Source organism: Talpa europaea, assembly GCF_964194135.1.
Source record: "Talpa europaea genome assembly, chromosome: 3".
Classification (NCBI taxonomy): Eukaryota; Metazoa; Chordata; class Mammalia; order Eulipotyphla; family Talpidae; genus Talpa; species Talpa europaea.
In genome coordinates, this window is record NC_140069.1 from 33615530 (window position 1) to 33635796 (window position 20267).

The window sequence follows — 20267 nt, forward strand, 5'->3', positions numbered from 1 at the left end:
CAAATGTCAGAGCCTCCTACCTCTGTTCATGGATGATAGCATTTGGGAGCTGCTTTAAGGGTAATAAAAAGATCTGTGATACTCAGACCTTTGTCTATTATCTAGTGCCCTCAGCTCTTACAATTTCTAGTGCAGCCAACAGAATGTGCTATCCCTATTCTTTCTTAAAGTCTTTCATGATTTGCCTCAGATCTTCCATCCACAGGAATGCCTTATTTTTCTTCTGGCAGGTGGCTGGTCACAAACCCTGCTTTAGCCAAACTAAACATTAGATGATTGTTATTCTTGGAAAACAATGTTAAAGTCCAGAACTGTAATTGCCTGCCAGGTAACATGGCGTAGTAAAAATAGCATAGCCTTGTGCTGGCCTTGTTAAAGCATCACATATATTCTGGATCAGAATCCATTGCTCTTGGTGCTGGCAAAGTATATAGCAGCAATAAAATGCTATCAATACCAATTATTGTGAAATGGAGTCAGAAGACTGAATACCAAGAGAACTTTCTAATTGGCTATTAATGATGTCATAATGAGTACAAGCCCAATATATTAGACATATGAATATGACCTTTCTTCATTTTTTTTGGCTTGAAACATTTTCCATTCCATCTGAGCAGCAATAGCATCCACTATATTTGTAGCTTTTCCATGGGTTTCACATCATTTCCTCAAATCAAATTCACTGGGTGTTTTATCTCTAAAAGTGAATGTTTTTTTTTAATTTTTATATATTTATATATTTACTTATATAATATTTTATATATTTAGTAAGATGAGCTACTTAAAATAAGGAGATAGTTAATTACTTGCCAAAAATGGACTAATCCAGCTCAAATCTATGTCTTAACTGATGAATGTTATTAATATGAAAATGTATTTGTGAATGCTGCTTATTTTTTTAATTAATTTTGCTGTCAAATCTGAAATTGTAAGTCACTTCAATAGCAGCTGAAAATCATTTCAAACATAAATGGAATATAGACAAATAAATTGTTAAGGTGTAAACAAAGAAAATTAATACATTCCAAACATGAGCAGCCTCATGATCTGAGGTAAGGATCTGGAAGCTAGAGAAGACTTAAAGACTTGAGGCTAAGTAAATTCTCAGCTATAACAAAATAAGGCAATAATGTCTAGCCACCTCATCAGGCTCTTAAAGATATTCAAACAGGGTAGAATGAGAGCATATAATGAGCCTATTTTGACTTAAACATATTCTGCTATATGCCTCTCACCTCCTAACTCACAAAAAGAAAGAGAAAGAAGCAGAGGCAGAGAGACAGAGAGGAGAGGGGGAGGGTAAAGAGGGAGACAGGAAGTAGCACCCCCAGGCCTCCAGTGCCTGAGCACATGCCTGAGGGTGAAAGTAACATGAAGTTTGCTCAGGTCTCTGTCTCCCTGTGGCTGCTTCTCACAATGTGAGCACCTGATGGTGCAGGAGTGTAATTCTAGTGTTTAAAGATACTTATTTTTCATGCAACATGGTCTCTAAATGCAAGCCAACTGCTTCATCTGGAGTCCAACCAAAGAAACAGCGATCTGTTCCAATGGCAGAAGAGAAAAAGAAATCTCTGGGCTTATTGAGAAATGGTATGTTGATATCGAAAAATGGCACTTCCTACAGAATGTTAAGGATAATTTGACTGTAGACAATCTTCATCTTACATATTGATTTGAGAGCTCAATCTCCAGGCAAGATGAAATTTCACTATAATTGATGTAAAAATTATTTTTGCAGATCATAGAGTTGTAAACTAATGTAAGTCATCTTTTTTATATTCTTCTTTTTCTCCCTGTTATTTTTATTGCTTTTATTGTCATCATCATTACATGAAATGAAATGATATTTAAGTTTTTTAGAGTTTGCTATAGAACTTTAAATAAATGGGCAGCAATTTGATTAAAGAAGTAGATTCAAAGATAACTCTGATTTGGCTACTTAGGACTAATGTCTTATAAGAATAAAGGAGTAAATGGATGTGGTCTAGCATCTTAAAGGGAAAAAAAACCTTAGAAACAATGAGATAAGTAACCAAAAATTCTGGGAAAAATTACTGTATAATGACAGCACTTATTTAAAATGAAATGATGACATATGAGGGCTTGTTAAAATGATTGGAGAAAAAGTAATCTCAGAAAAAGAAATTTCCTGGAACTTCTGTCTTGTACATTGTAGGACAATCTTCCATGGGATGTGGTAGGAGGCAAATAGGTTTAGTCATTTAAAAATGGACTAATTAAACACAAGAATAAGCTATGGGTAATTACTCTGACCTAGCAGGAAGAAATAAATCTAAATGATCTAGCCTTGTTTAATAATTATTGAGAATTTTTACTATATATTTATGATTATATATCTACTGAATGATTTATTCAATTAGAATAGTGCTGGGCAGCATGGTAAGTAAAGAAAGGTTAGTTGTAATGATGATGATGGTGATGATGTTTCTTTCCTAGCTTATAACAGCCATTTGAATATTATTGCATAGATTATTAGTTATGTGACTATGAGTTCCTTGGTTGCAAGGATTCTTGATTGCAGTGTACATCTATATTTTCCCCAGCACACAGCCAAGTTTTTCTTTTCTTTTTTTTATTTAATGAAACAACTGGTTTATGACACTATGTGTGAATGATTCAGGGGTGTCACAATACATACTGCCTTGGGTGTATTATCACCATACCACGCCCACCTCCAAAGTACCAAAGTACCCATAGTCCTTCACCATAAACCATTAGGTCCTTCTCCCTTTGTTCTTGCCCTTACCCTCCTCCCCCTCTAGTAGCTGCAATTCTGCAGTCAGATTTCCAGGGTTTGTTTCAGTTTTGTTTTGTCAGTTCCTTTGTTTCTCTATATGCCACATGTGTGAAATCATGAGATATTTGTTTTTCTCCTTCTGACTAATTTAACTCAGCATAACCTCCTCCATTCCACCCATGTTGTCAAAAAACCAAGAGTTAATTTCTTTTTATGGCTGAGTAGTATTCCTTATTGTATACACACATCTTCTTAATCCCCAACAAATGTTTTTCATCCACACACCTATGGATAGTAGAATATCTATCCCCATTTTTAGAACTATAGAAGGTAAACATTCATTAGGATCTTATAAGCTGAGATGTAATGTAGACAATATAGCACCTAATATAGGAAGTCCAGTTTATGCTATGTGGTTTTTCCACCATCACATAAAGATTGTGCTGAGGGTCCTTGGGCATGGGGACAACAAATGCACATCAAGAAGGATTCAGTAAGACATCCTGAGAAATTGAACTGAGATTGGAAATATCAGTAACATAGTAGAGGTGGAATTCCACAGCCAAGATAGGAAGATAATTCAAATCAGAAGCAAGACTACAGGTAAAGAGAAATAGGTGACTCCAGTAGTCATTGAGCTGTAAACATGAGAATGGGGTCATGCCAGAGAAGAGGGTTAGGGGTGACCTTCTGTAACTATTTAATCATGAGTTATGGGAACATTGCTGTGGAAGATGAGACTGCAGAGGTAAGAGGATCCAGATGGTAAATATGGAAGAAGAACCACTTAGGTCAACATGGTTATGAAGAGGTCATAGGAGGAACTGGAGAAGATGACAAGGGAGATTAGCAATGTAAAGTGCCCTTTTCTCTCCTACCAGCTCTTCAGTCTGGGAGATTTGGAGTTGAATTTACTGAGTGATCTTCCCAGGTAACTATATCTGCCTGGATGTTGGGACACAGCTCTGGAACTCAGGGAAACAATCTGGCAGTAGAAACAGATTTCTCAAGTCAACCAGGAACTACATTTGAAGGTTAAGCATAAAAAAGACAGATAGGAAAGTGGCAATCTTCTACAAATTCTGAGAAAGCCCTATTAATATATTTTAAAATAACTGATTAGGAAATGATAACACAATGTTCCCTTTCCATTCTTCTACCTAAGACATGGACCCACACACACACCTTTTTGCTAAAGGTATTGTTCTATAGTCTACTTAGGAAATAAATACTTCAAAGAACTGTATAGAAAGATTCTTAGGTGTGGAAAACCAAAAAGTATTTCAAGAGCCCATTTGGTCCATCTCCTTGCCAGTAGGGGCATTTCCTAAATCATATAAAGAAGAAAAATCTCAATTCTATTTTTAAATATCTCCACAGATGGCAATTCCATAAGTTTCCCTGCTAATTTGCTCCAGTGTTTAATCAGCCTGACACACAAAGTCTTCTTTACATCTAACTCAATGTTCTCTTGCTATAACATAGAATCTATTTCCTCTTCAGAAATGGAAATGTAAAACAATACGATATCCTAGAAAGCCCACAAGTCAAATGTTCTCAATCATAATAGCTGGAGTGATACATGTGGTAATTTTAATCATTTGTTAATAGCCTGCAATTTAGTCCCAAAGAGAAAGGAAAGCATCTACTCCTAAATCTACTACTAGTAGGCACTGATTAAATGGATACTTGAATGTCTTTTTGCTCCCAATAGGAATGATTTATACAAAAAAACTTTTTTAGAATGACTAAGCCAAAGTTTTTCCTAAAAAAAAGACTTCATCTGAGGATTTAATGAGTTTTTTTCAGGGTCCTCTGTAAGCCTTTTATCTACAATATATATGATAAAATGTCAAACCCTCAAAGGCCTCTGGGCTGTTTATAATATTATGGGCATTATTTTTCAGTTATTCCTTTTCTAAATAATTCATTGGACCAACTAACTGCTTATTCTTCAAGTGAAAATGTACATAAGAGTCACTTTCAACTTTCTACCATGACACTCATAGGGAGTCAAGAAAGAGACCTACTAAAATAACTGACAATGAACAACCGGACAAAAGCTTTATTTCTTGATTTTATTTTTCACATTGAATTTGGGCCAACTCTGTAGGTCTAATACTTTCTAATACCTCATTAACCACAGAGATATGGCTAAGAAAGGAAGAAGGATCCTCATTATGGATGCAGAAGCAATAAAGTCACAAAGCAGAATTTTAAGTCTTATTCCTCCTATTACTCTAGAAACTTCCTGGGGGTTGTATGCTTTTACGGTTCCAGGATCACAGGTGCCAAAGAGAACATGACCACACCAAATTTAGAGGCACAATGATCGCAGAAGAGAGCCATGACCTCCTCTCACTGTACCCACACACGGAAACAAACCACAGAGAACAAATATGAAGAAACAAAACAGTAGCTCAAAAATATTTAGAAAACAGCTCCTCATCCTTTTAAAAGAGTCATGAAGAGCACTATTTCAATGAAAACTGAGACATATTCTTTGTTTTCACAAAAGCACAATGAAAACCCGTCCTCTCAATCTCGAGACGGGTGTGGACGCTCTGCTCTTTCACTCACAGAACTGACCTCTAGAAAACATGCTGCAGCATCTACCTGGAATTTTCTTCCACTCTCAGTTTTTTGCTTCATTGACTAATAGTTTCATTTTTTAAGACCCACCCTAAATGACAACTACTTGGAAGAAGTCCTTCTTGATCTTTAACAGGATGAGTGTTTGCAGTTCTTTATTATTTAGCTATTACCTATACATCCCCCTGTATGAATTACACTCTATTTTAATTGTTTTGACCCTTGTCCAACTCTACTACCAATCTTAATGGCAGGGGAGAAACTTCATCATATTCAGGCTTGCATGGCCAGTGACTAGCACATTATGTTGATAAAGTTTTATAAAATATGTAAAAATCTAATAAATGCAGATATGGCTGCCACCATCTTCCCTGTTCCACTAGTTCTTAGTTAGGTCCCCTGGCCTCTCAATTAAGTCATTGCTGTGCACTAAATTGTGTTCCCCTCCTCCTGATACATGAGTTGAAACCCTCGAGACCTTGACTGTATTTGGAGATAGGTCTTTAAAGAAGTGACTATCGGTGTGGCTATTAAGGTGGCTACTAACACAGTCTGACTCGTATCCTTATAAGGAGAGGTCTCAGGAACCTGCTTGCCCTGAGAGGCAACCATTGAGGACACAGCAGGAAAGCAGCCATGTGCATGAATGCCAGAGAGACAACTGTGAACTAATCAAACTCAACACCTTGATCTTGAACTCCTGGTCTTCAGAGTTGTGATAACATGAATTTCTTTTGTTTAACCACCTAGCCTGTGATATTTTGTTATGACAGCACCAGAAAATGAATGCAATCAGTATTTCCTCTTATACATTCCATGTCTACTTTTATTTTGCCAGCCATATTTGTAATGTCATGATCAAAACTTTTCTACTTTAAGTTCCACAAGGAAAACAGAAGCCATTTTAGGTCTATCAAAGAGAGGGAATTTGAGACTGTCCAAGGGGGAGGATGGAGAGCAAAGTGTGGAGGGGCTCCACTGGACTGTGGTGGGGGACTATGGGTGCCTTGGTGGTGAGTGTGGTGTGGTAACAGACATCTAAAGAGTGTTGCAAACCAATCAAAACTAGAAGAAAGTGGGAGAGCCTCCCTGGTGGCGCAGGGATTAAATACAGTGCTATCAAGCTATCACCAGTCACTGCAGCACAAGTTCAACCCCCAGCCAAGGAGGTGACTCATATGGAGCAGCAGACCTCTCCTGTTGCCCCCACTACTCCCCTCAGCAGTGTATTTCAGTAGATCTGCCTACTCTGCTCCCCACTCTGTCTCTGGTGAATCTGTTCACCTCCATGGCATCTCTGGTCTACACCCCAGTTCTTGTATGCAAAAATAAACCTTAAAAAAAGAAAACAACTAGAAGGAAGGGAAGGAAAGGCAGGAAGAAAAGAACTCAATACCAGGATTTGATCACATAGATTATGGAAGAGTAGAGAAGTTAAATAGGACATGGTGAAGCAACAGAGAACAAGAAGCCACTCCCACTCACTAGGACTGGAGAGATAATAGATGAGGTAGCTTTACCAGAACCATGACTTAGAGCCATGGGGAAAAGATCTGGAATCCATAGAAAAGACAGCTATCTCCTGAGAGGGGAAAAGACAGAAGTGGGCTGCCACCTTCCTCCTCTTTTCTAAGCTTAGCAAGTGTCGCTCTCAAAAGAACAGACAAAGAAACCTGGAAAAGGCAGTCTTCAGGTGTTATTTTCCTTTGCCCCCTACCTCCAGAGATGAAAAGGAAAGTAAAGAAATGGATGTGAGAACTATTAAATGGTGGGCACAGTCCAGTGGAATATAAGTAATGTGTGGGCTGGAAGTGTCTCTGGTTCCTGTTATATCCCAAGACTTGATGAACACTATACAACACATATTAAGTGTTTAACAAAGTCATTAATTCAATTTTAACTGAATGAGCTCCATTTCTTATTTACCAAGTTCTCTGGCATTAATAATGTACTGAGTACCAGTTACTCCCTAGACAGTTTAAGACTTAAGAAACAATTTTTTTTTTATCTGTTTGGTTCACTGATTTAGTGCTAGCACTCAGAACACATCTGGCCAGTAGTAGGTGCTGTATACCTAGATGTCAGACCAATGAATGGAAATTTTGTATAGTGGAAAGCCCAGCTTATCATTTTCATTTGTTTTTAAAGATTTATTTTTGATGCATACAAGAGCTGGGGTACAGGCCAGAGGTGCGGGGGATGAGAGGATTCACCAAAGACAGAGTGGGGAACAGAACAGGCAGATCAACAGAAATACACTGCTGAGGGGAGCAGTGGGTGAGTCAGGAGAGGTCTGCTGTGCCATGTGGGTCACCTCCCTGGCTGGGGGTTGAACTCGTGCTGCAGTGGCTGCAGATAGCTTCATAGTGCTGACACTTAACCCCTTGCACCACCAGGGAGGCCCATCATTTTCTTGATTACAGAATGTGATGTATCAAATCATGGCTCTGGTCCCTGTAGGTTAAAGTATAAAAATGGTACTGGTTGCCATCCAAGTAGGTTACAGAGACATTGTCACTCCGCCATGATTGTTATAAAAAGTGATGGTGCCTGTCACCAAAAGAAAGAAGCAATGGTGTCAAATCCAAAGCCCAGCAAAGCTTCTTAACAAATTTGCATAGGGATGGAATATATGAATACAGCTGTTAATGTGAAAACACCCTATCTGGTGTGAGGTTTCAATTTGAGATAGAAGGGTTTATCTTAATAGAGCAGAAACTGAAAACTTTATAGCAGTTATGAAGAATAATAAAGAATGCAGATCAAATAGATCATTCTTTTGAAAAAGTATATAACATGATAGGAGGCTTGCACTATGTAATGCACACACAAGCTGTCTTTTTTTGTTTTTAAAGATTTATTTATTTATGCAAGAACTGGGGTACAGGTCAGAGGCCCGGGAGGGTGAGAGAAGTCACCAGAGAGAGCAGGGAGCAGAACAGGGAGACGGACCGAAGACACTGCTGAGGGGAGCAGCAGGCGAGACAGGAGAAGTCTGCCACACCATGTGGGAAGCCATGTGGGAATCTCCCTGGCCGGCCGGGAATTGAACCCTCATTGCAAAGGCTGTGGACAGCTTCACAGAGTGGCACTCAACGCACTATGCCACTGGGGAGGCCCTCACACAAGCTTATGTAAACCTAAAATAACACACATTAGAAGTTTCCATACTTCAGGGGGAAAAATCTTTTCAGCAAGAGAGAAAGCAAGAGAGAAGACACCTGAATGAATTCACTAAGTCATAAGAAGGGAAAGACTTAGAGACAAAATAATTGTTTAGCCAACAGGGAGTTCTGAGAAGAGAAATGGGCAAGTGTAGCTGAAAAACAGTCACAAAATATGAATATGCACTGAGAAGTGGGTAAAACCCTCCTGCCCCATCATTTATTAACCATATGACCTTGATCATATTCTTCATACCTCAATGCCTGCATCTGGAAAATGGGGATAGTAATAGTATCTTTCACATAGAACATTTACAGGGATCCTAGGAAAACAATCCATGTTAGAAACTTAGGACCATATCTGCAGAGTAAGTACGAAGGGGTGGTGAACAGTGTGTGCTATTAGTATCTCCAATGAACCTTGTAGGAAGAGAAATAAATGCATCATGAAAGTGTTAGGTTGGGTGTCAGAATTTCCTCCAGGCCAGGTTTGCAGAAAAGATTTATGTAAAGAATGTGTGAAATATCCTTGCAAGGTGGGGTCATTCCAATGTCTTCAGACTTGAAAGAAAGAAGGTAGATTCATTCTCCCCTCCTCCAACCCCCAAATGACCTTTCAAGTTCTCCTTCAGCCTTTACTTCCATAAAATGCATAATTGCCCTTTCTGGCAGTTCATAGAAAAATGCTTTCCCCAACCCTTCCAGGCTGTTCTGGATGGAAAATGCCCTGGGTTCTCAGAGACTTAACACCCGGCCTTGTGAACATGAGCAAGATTATTCTCTCGGAGCTGCTCTTTTCACATGTGATAAGCTTGGCAAGTTGCCCTGGTAAGTGTCAAGCCCTGAATGTTTTTGTTTTTGCCCTGGTGGTCCTGAGGAGTTACTGGAATACTTCTGGGGATCTGTTTTGTATCAAACTGTGGGCCAATTGTGACATTGAAAAGAAACAGGTAGAGACAGAGCGAGGGGCTCTGGACTACGTCACATTTAATTCTGATAGCAGACTCCCTGTCTGCCCCGGCTGCCTCAAAGCTTCCTTCAGTCTCTCTTTGGCTCCTTCACTTTGTGCTTCTCCATATTACAGGGCAATCTTTTGTGTGCAAGTTTCTCCCCTTTGCTCCCTAGAGAGGCTTGTCAAAACTCCTTATCTACTGATGAATGAAAGGAATTTCTCCTGTGCGGGCGGGACCTGGCTAATGCAGCTCTGACCAGCACGGGTGGGTCACTGAGTTAAGGGAGCACCAAAAGGCGAAGTGCATGAAAATATCAGTCGTGCCAGGAAGTGTCATCAGGAGGCATTTCCCTCCAAGTAGATGGGGGGTGGGGGGACAAGAAGAAGAGGTAAGGCTAATAGAAGCAATCTTAGGTTAATTTACTCTGCTGGGGAGAGGTACACACCGTACCGGTTAGTGTTGTCTTGCATTTGCAGGATTCATTCTACACTGGCATTTGAAAACATGTGTTCGGGAGCCTGACTATATTTGGAGTCTGAATGAGAATAGCTGTTTCTTCTTCATACAGGACTTTTTGATTCTTTGAAATGAGATTCGTTTTTATAAATTCCTGCAAACCTCAATCATCTGAAGCCTTTTTTTAATTACACAAAGCAAAAGTGATTAGACTGTTATATCCATTAGCATAAACATTTGATGATGCCCAGTTATGCACTTCATACAAGATCCTGCAAGGAGTGATGACTCGTTTAATATGCAGTGAGTGATTTAATCAAGAAATTGATGCATGGATTCTCCTTAAAGGAAGCTCTGGTGTGTACTGAGCCACTGTCCATACAAACCCTAAAAATCATACTGTAGAAGGGAGGGAGGGAGGAAGAAAGGAAAGACAGGAGTCCTTAATTCACAATGTGAAGAGGAGGTTGAGGAAGGGGTGTAAGGATAGGGATTGGGGGGCTCATCTGATGTTCTTTGAGATGTTCGTTATATCTGTTATTTTCTCATGACTAATTATTAATCACATGCAAGTACTAAGATGTGCAAGAATACATCCTTCCAAATATGTCACATTTTGGGTGAAGCTAGTAGGAGTGGATTATGAGGAATATAGGACTTAATGTTAAGAGAGAGAAATTTAAATACAAGCTTCATTTCTTGCTAAATGTGAACAACTCCAATTCATTTCATTGCTCTGAGCCTCCATATCCTCTTCTGCAAAATGGATGTCAGAATAATAGCTACCTTACTTGGGTATAGATAGAGAGGTTATGTATGTATGTATGTATATATGTGTATATATGTGTGTATGTGTGTATGTATATATGCATGTGTGTGTGTGTGTATATATATATATATATATATTTATTTAACTTGAAAGTTGTTAAATCCAGAAGGATCTGAAGCACACATCATTTGACTCAAAAAATATTTATTTACTTCTTTGAAAAATGAAAAAGACTGTTCAATAAATCAAACTTCTAAAATCAATTTTCATATCAGGAAAGAAATTTATATTGAAGAACTCTTCTTGTTCCAAAAGAGTTGTTCTTCTAAAGCAGACCATTTTCAGTATCTTACTATGTTGTCTACCAAAAAGAATGGAGGGAATATAATTGCATTTCTCCTATTACTTGAATGACATAATAGTCTCATCATATAATTAGGAATTTAGTAAGTGAGAGGCAGTGTAACAGATATCTTGGCTAAAAATAAAGCCTGTCTATTTCTGCCCACTGTATTCAGAATTAAGGGGTGTGTGTGTGTGTGTGTGTGTTTGTGTGTGTGTGTATGTGTTTGGTGCCAGGGTTTGAGGGAGTAGGGGTTGACCAAAAGAATCGGGACTCCTCCTTTGGTGCTCTTCCATATACCCAGAAAAACTCTCCATGTCTTGGCATATCTTGTAGTTGTCTGTTTCTTTGTCTCATTGGTTCCTAAAAACACAATTTGTGGAAATATCTTATTAAAGGTAAAAAAGTATCTTTCTGATAATTGAGTTTAAAATTTATGTTGCCATTTTCTGTCACCTTCCTTTCTGAAGCCTGGCACTGGCAGACATTCATTGGTTATGGTCTTCTGAGATGTCATTAAAGGCATTTTGACTCACATATTTGCCTGCAATTAGGCTATTTCACTTTACATTTTAACAACTTCTTGTTGTGCTCTTGCTGCCTTTCTGTTTTCCCATCCAGACCTGCTTCACATCATGCTGAGACAAATACAGCTGTGATGTGAGAACTGGCTAGTTCTCATGATCCAGTTTTACATTTAATATGACATCCCATGTGCCAAAGGTGGCCTTTTCTGTGGCAAAAAAATAAAAAGTCAAAATCAACTGGTGTGTGCCAAAGAAGACTAAATTTCTTAGATTCATAGAGTCACATAATGTTTATGCTGAAACAGACCTTGCAGATCTCTTCCAACCATCTCATCTTACAGACAAGGAAACTGAACTCTAAAGAGAGGAAGAGTCTGGCAGAGGTTATAGATAAGAGTTATTTATGCCCTTTAAATGTAAATTTGGGACTTAAAGCACTAATTTGAGATAAAACAGATCTTTTACAGGGAAATGAACAGAGGGGAATGAGAAAATTTAGAACCCATATGACTGAGATTGGGAAGGAAATGGAAATCCGTTTGTGTGTAGTGTAGTGGGAGGGAGGTATAGGAGAGAAGCAAGAGGTGTTCAAAAAGCAAATTCATCAGAAAAGAGTTAAGAAGGTAAGAATGAAAAGCTAAAGGATTTAATAGGTTAACCAGGGCAGGAGCTAGAAGGAACAATTTTAGAAATTATGTTGGTTGAACACCTTATCTAAGGATAAGGAAAAGAAAGATCTAGAGAAAAGCTCAAGGCGTTAAGGGTGCTTAAACTATTAATTTGAGTGAAATCTTGGAAATGCTGCTCTTTTCTTAAGCGAATTAGAGGTATTAGAGACACAGCTTAATTTAGTGCAGAAACAGCGTGGAATAAGCTGTAACAAGACTCCTTTAGACAAGGGAGAGCTAACTGTGCATGATTTGCTGACCTGTAATAATATGAAATCCAAACTTCCATGGTTTGAGGTAAAGTTAAATCTTGCAACCTAAATGATGATTGAATAGGGTATTTAGACCACCATGTTCTGTTGTGTAGACTTACTTGAATTGGTGGAGTTGATGGTAGTGTTTATTATTGAGTTTCATCAATAGCAAATTTGACAGCAATAAAGAAGATTCATTCATCATTTGAATGTTTATTGCAAGTGAAAATAACATTGATAATAGATGGTCTAGATCTATTTCCAGTGGCAATTTCAAGGTCATATTGATAATGTCCAACCTGCTTCATAAGATATAGATACTTTAATGGAAATAATGTGGAGAAATTCATTATGTGCCTTGTTACCTGTAAGATTACTAAATTTTACAAAACCTTCTCAAGAGTAAGGCATTTGAGAAACCATGTTTATTACTGACTATAATATAATCAATATTATTTATGGAGTCTGCATTTTATAGAGGACTGTCGAGTATTCACACAATAGTAAGTGGAATGGGTAAGTTTACAATGTTTGGTGTGCTTGGTATATTTTAGCTATAGGAACCAAATAGCAACTTGCTTAGAATATAGATCATGCTTTTTGCCTCAACATGGCAACTTTGAGGTGTTTTGGATAAAACAGCATCACCATGTGGGTGAGGCTGCTAATTTAGTCCTCAGACATCATTTATTTTTAAAAAAAAATAGAGATGAAGACTCTAATAGGTACAATCGTCTCACTACAAATTTGAGACATAAGAAGTAGTTTTTAGAATGAATTTCATCCATAATAACTATGTTAAAATCTCCACACAACAAAATCAGCAAAACGAGAGAAAAGATAGACCAGCGATATGAAGATGAATTATTCAGACTTACCAAGTGTCACTCAAGCTGTTCTGTCTTGAAGATTCACTCATTAATTTATTCATTTAGTTAATCTTATTAAATATCTACAAGGTGTTTGACAGTACAAAATAGCAGGACAATGTGTTTAGCCTCAAAAAAAAAAACAAAACTAAAAATTTGGCTGTGAAAACTCTCTCCACATAAATATCTATGGTGTAGTGTAGCGCATGCTGTGATGAAGGATGTTGCCAGCACAGGAAGAGGGAGGAAAGGTGAGAGGCAACACCTAAAAGAGAGGATGTTTAAAGTAGGACGTAGTTGGTGAATAGAAATCTTTGCAACTCCATAGAGAAAGGGTATTCCAGAGGAAAGAATTTATGCAAAATTATAGAGGTATAATAGTATATTTCTAATGCACTTTTATATGAAAACTGAATACAACAAAGATGCCATTAAAATTAGGATAATGAAATTATTCAATAAATGCAGCTGAGAAATAAAATCTCCTGGGGTGTGGGGGAATTAAGCTGAACCCTTACTTCATACTATATACAAACCAATTAATTTCCAATGGATAAAAAAGTATGGAAAGTTTCAAAGAAAATATTTTTAAAAACATTAATAACCTTGAGTAATAAGAGTAAATAAGAAACAAACACTATTAAACTAAGTCTATACACACAATGGAATACTAGTCAGCTATTAAAAAAAATAGATGAAATCTTGCTGTTTGCAACAACAAGGATGAAACTGGAGAGGATTATGCTAACCAAAAAAAGTCAGAAAGAGAAAGCAAATACCAGATGATTTCACTCATGTGGAGTATAAAACAAACAAAGCAAAGTAACAGACAGACCCAAACCAAAACAAACTCTTGAAATATGACTGCAGAACTAAGGCTACCAGAAGAGGAAGGTGAGGGGCAGGAGCAAGAAGGGGAGGGCATCTGATGGATGGTGGTGGAGGATTACTGGGACTTTGTTGGTGGGCATGGACTGATACATACATTTGTCTAAGGGTGAACCTGTGCCTCTAAAATATCTACAGTGTTGTGAATCATGTTGCCTTAATAAACATATTTTTTAAGTATAGAAGTTTTTAAAAATTTAAACTTTTAAAATTTAAACCAGCATTATATCAAAGACACCATAAACAAGGGAAACAAATACTTTTCACACTGGGAGAGAGCTTTGCAAAGAACATAACAAAACAGGTATATTATCGAGAATTTTAAAAAAGTTTATAAATCAACGAGAAAAACAAAGAAATAGCAAAATGCAGGCTACCAATAAGTCATTCAAAGAAAGGGGGAAAATGTCTTATACATATATGAAAGGTTACCTAATGTCCCTTACAATTTGAGAAAACCATAATTATGTATGATTTCAGATTTATCAGTTTAGCAGAACAAAATGTTTCATAACAGCAGATATGAGAAAGACTACAGAATAGTGGAACTCATAGATAGCATGATAAATTTAAGAATTGTCTGGAGAACAAGTGCCAATATCTAGCAAATTTGAGGATGCAGACCTCCTTTATCTCATCACCTTCACCCCTAAATTTAAAATAGAATGAACTCTACTCCACACACCATGGAGATGTATAAAGAATGTAGATTGCAACATTATTGTAAGAGTGAAAGAGTGAAAATCTAAAAATAAATAAATAAAACAAAAACGTCCATTAGCAAGAGAAGGGATAAGCAGTTAAAATGAGTGAGACCTATGAATATCAACATGAATAAATCTTAAAAACATAATGGTGACCAAACATTAAGTTACAGGTGGATGATACCATACATAAAATGTGGAAAGATGCAAAATGATAATGTTTTTCTTAAGGAGCAAAAATATGAAAGCATGCACGTCTGAAAAAATAAATGCTAAACTTATGCTAAATTCGTGATCACAGTATCTCTGTGATTTGTGATGTTTTCTTTCTTCAAAAAAAACAAAAAAAAGGAAACAAAACAAAATCTGAGTCAAGCTGAGAACCTGTTTGTTAGATGTCCCTCCACACTTCGCTGTGTGTTCTGCATGCTATTACAATCAGGGTTCTTGATTATTCATATGCAGTTCAGGAGTCATCCAAATGGAAAGTCTGCCAAAGACTGTGGTATTTGCAATAATTCTGGAATAAGTAGAGAGGGCAAAGAAATGGAAATGAAGGGAGTCCCTCAGCCTACAGATAATGCTCCCTTATTTATTGCTCCCTGTCTTCCCCTAGCTTATGACTAAGCACATTCTGACACTTTAGCAGAATAAGGATTCTCAGCAGTTAGGATTAGACTGGTGCTTATTGTAATATATAATTATTAAACTCAGTAATCAACAATTGTTTCACAGACAGGAAAGCTTCTCCAAGTTGAACAAAACAGAATAAAATAGCACAGCACCTCTTGGGGTTTTTTTTTGTTTGTTGTTTGCTTGTGTTTTGCAGTTCTGTTAGCCATTTGAACAAGGCTCAGCAGGCGCAGCTCATCTCTGCTCCACTTGCCATCAATGGGAGAATCTCAGAGCAGAGCCTGGGAGCTGGAATCTTCTGAAGGCTCATTCACTCACTTTCTAGTGAATGATTCTGACTGTTGGCTGAATTCTTAGTTTAACTGTCAATTGTAACAACTTCTATAAATGCTTCAATAAATTATCAGAGCTAATAGTTTAAACAACACAAACTTATTGTCTTATAAACTATAGGCCAAAAGTCTGATGTAGGTCTCACTGAGCTAATATCAAGGGGTCACTGGGTTGTGTCCCTTTTGGAGGCTCTAAGTGAGAATATGTCCCTTTTTCCAGTTTGTAGAAAACGCCCACATTCCCTGGCTCATGTCCTTTCCTCCATCCACAAAATCAGCAGCATGGCCTCTCCATGTCTTTCTTCCACATTTCATTCCTCCCTGACTTGCTTTTGCCTATATCTCCATGAACATTTTTCTATAGTCACATCTGATTCTGTGCTTCCTTCCTCTCTTCTGCTCTCAAGAATGCCTGTGACTACATGGTGCCCACCCAGGTGACCCAGTGTAACCTGTCACTGACAGTCCTTAATCATAACTGCCAAGTCAAATTTGCCATGGAAGGTAACATAGTCAGAGTTTTCTGGGATTAGGATATGACACTTTGGGGAGTCATTATTGTGCCTCTGATACTGACTGTTCCAAGAACAAGCATTCTGAGGGAGCCAGGGTGATGCTGCCTTGTCTCATGCCCTAGTTCCAGAGGCAGCATTGCTCGCCATCACTTATGTGGCAACAGTAATCACACCCATGGCAGCATCAAGAAGGGAAGATAAACTCCATCTCTTAATAAAGGAGTTCAGGATGTGAAAACAGAAATAGTGCAATTTGCAAGATACAATTTCCACGAAGAACATCATGGATGAAAACATCAGCTCTGGTATCGAAATACATAAGGTAAAGTTCTGACTACTTAGTAGCAAGACCAGTATACCCTTGATAAACTCAACCTGCCAATCTCAGGTGAAATGAGGATAGCAATTGTACCCTCCCAAAAGATAGTTGTGAGGATTAAATGAGATAATTTACGTAGAATCTTCAGTATGCTATTTGGCTCACAGTAAGACCTCAAAAAATGTTGGTAGGAACTAGTTGCATGAATTTAGACAAGCTACTCAATCACTCTGCACTCTGAAACTCAGGTTCTTCATATACAAAATGGTAATAAAAGTACTTACTTCATAGGATTGTTGGGAAGAGTAAATGAGTTTAAGCATAGTTGATAGGTAGTAAGCATTCAGGAAATGTTACACATGCATAATCATAATTATATAAATAGAATTATATATGTATATATAATTATAATAATCTATAATTATAATAATTAAATATAATAGATTATAACTAATCACTCCCCTAAGAAATCGATATTGCACTACTCAAAAAAAGAAAAAGGAATTAAAACTATGAGACCATATGCACAGAGCTATGGAAAACCTCAAAAATTATTTGTCATATTTGTTTGTAATTAGGTGTTTCAAATACGTACCCTGATGAAAATGATGAAGCAAAGTAGTATTGTGAATATAGCAGTATAAATGTGTGCAATCATTCATCATTAAAGACACCAGGGTCTATAGGATATGTTTTGAGCAGAAATACTGATAAAGAAATGGAGTTACAAAGAAAAGAGAAAAAAAATGGTCACTGTGAGGCTTTGATGATGGGTAATTCAGTCCAGGCTGTGAAGGACACGGAAAGCCCTATCTGTATAAGCTCACTGAACCCAGCCAGGATGGCTTGGAGCGATGCCTTAATTACCTTCTGATTAGAATGGCACTGCCTAGAAACAGACACCAAATTAAGTCGTTTTTGTTCTTCAGCAAGTTCTTTGAGTACTGTTATATATGATGTATATAAGACTGTGAAAGAAGAGATACATTTTTTAAAAAAATTCTAAAAGGCCACATCTTTCTTGTCTTACTAAAGCAGAAAGTCCTTTTTCGAAAATAAGCTTGTATGTGTTGGGTTAGAGCCAGAGTTGTCAGAGGCACGTAACCTCGATAAGACCTCCAGGAGGAAGACACTGTGATGTCACTGACTAATCCTCTTCCCATCAGGGTCAATTTCATGGGCGTGTGACCAGCACAGTCTCACATGGCCCTGGGCTCAGAAGGCGCTGGCCTTGAACTTCTGTGCTCTGTCATCGTTGTCTTGGAATTATTACCATTTTATCTTTGAATTTGTGTTTTATATGTGACATCTGATAGGACACTGGAGCACGGAGAGAGGACAACTAGCTGAGCTTGGAGCCTCAGCTAATGTATGCTTGGCACTGTCTCCTGCTGCCTCCCCATCTTCCTGGGATGGGTTCTTGGCAGCCTGGACCCCATCCTCTGGCACTGAGCCCATCACACTTCTCCCTTCTTGTCCCACTTCCACAGCCATCCTCAACAGGGGCAGAATTGGGTCAAGAGAGGAAGATCTACATTCTATCGTTGTCCTCTACCATTGGTGGGAGGCTGGACATGAACATGAACAGCTTTGTGGGTGAGTATGCCTGCACCCCATCATAGCTCAGGGCAGGTTAAAACAGTGGCTGCCCTCATTGAGTATTAGCAGCAGCACAGAGCATTGGACAGATGACCTATTGAGGGCTGAGTTACCCAGTCCTGATCAAAGTACTTAGCATGTCCCCCCAGGAAGGATGGCACCCCTCAGGGTCATCCATTCATCATGGCTTTATTGGCTGGTATGGAAGAGGGGAAACTGACCAGTTGGTCTAGTGGTTCAAGCAGAGCCCTCAGCTGTCTGGGAGAGTCTGCACTGACCAACCCTGTGTGTATTCACCAGCCCGTGAAAGTTAACATTAAAAAGCTAATGAGAGGGCCTCCCCAGTGGCGCAGCGGTTGAGTGCTGGGTTGCGAAGCTGCCCGCGGCCTCTGCGGCGCCAGTTCGATCCCCAGCTGCTCCCTGGCCACCAGAGGAGGGTCCCACATGGCATGCAGACCTCTCCTGCCGCCCGCTGCTCCCCTCAGCAGTGTACTTCGGTCCTTCTGCCTGCTCTGCCTCCCGCTCTGGCTCTGGTGAATTCTCCCACGCTCCTGCGCTTCTGACTGTACCCAGTGCATGTATAAACAAACAAACAAACAAACAAACAAATAAATAAATAAAAAAAAATAAAAAAAAAAGCTAATGAGGGGCCTCCCTGGTGGTGCAAGGGGTTAAACACAACCTATGAAGCTATCAGCAGCCATTGCAGCATGAGTTCGATCCCCAGCCAGGGAGGAGACCCACATGGCGCAGCAGACCTCTGCTGACTCACCTGCTGCTCCCCTCAGCAGTGTATTTCAGTCAATCAGCCTTTTCTGTTCCCCACTCTGTCTCTGGTGAATCTTCTTACCCTTCACATCTCTGGCCTGTACCCCAGTTCTTGTATGCATAAATAAATAAAATCTTTTAATAAAAAAAAGCTAATGGAAAAACATGGTGGACAATCAAGAAAGATCTTGAAGGAAAAGAAAAAGTTTTATATTTTACTTCTTTTAGCAGCACTCTTTTCCTGAATGTTGAACAAGGCACCAGAAACTTTCATTTTGCACTGGGCCCAGCAAATTATTTTTCCAACCTTGTTCCCCATAGGTTGCTGAATCTCCTTCTTATTCTTTCAATTCAAAACAGTGGTGGAGGGCGAGAGAACACAGGGGGCTTACTATTCCCACCAGTGAAATAGAGGAAGCTATTTCACTAATTTCAATGCAAACAAGTTACTAAGGCAAGGCAGATAGGGCTTCAACACTGGTCTACACCAGCTTCTCAAAATAGTCTTTTAAATGCCTGAGGGCCAGAAGTCTTCAATTGAATTTCCTTCCGGATTCATTTCTGTGATTGGCTCTTGGCACTTTTTAAATGAAAGCAGACATGTAATTGGTTAAAATAGCATAATGATTTTATGACTTTTTAGGAGTGCTGCTGACTTTTAACAGTTTCTTTTCCTTCCCCCTCCTTGATAGCTTTTATTTATCTTGTTACAGCAGTGAACGATATAGTCCTTCTCATAGGTAGTGAAGCACTTCAATTGGAAGGATTCCAAAGAGTAACAAAGCACCTTCCCCTGAACAGTCTACTATTCCTCCACTCTGGGTTTGCTGCTTTGCATAAAAAAGTTGTCCCTGGTTAGCAAGGGAAGTGTCTTCCTTTAGCTTGGAAGGACCGTGTCACATGAGTTGACTTTCTGCAGGATTTCATTTCACAACCTTCTGTCCAGTTGAATAACAGTGTAAATTCCTCCAAGAGGAATTGTTCCCAGGTATATTTCTTCTCTGCTCAGTATTGGATTCCCACAAGTCAACGCATATCATGGGATATTAAATAACATTCCTTCCGCTTGCATTTTATGTTCTTAAAAAAATTTAGCAAGGTTTTCTCATTAAACTACATATATTCTCTCTCTTCTTCATTTTTTCACTCTACTAGC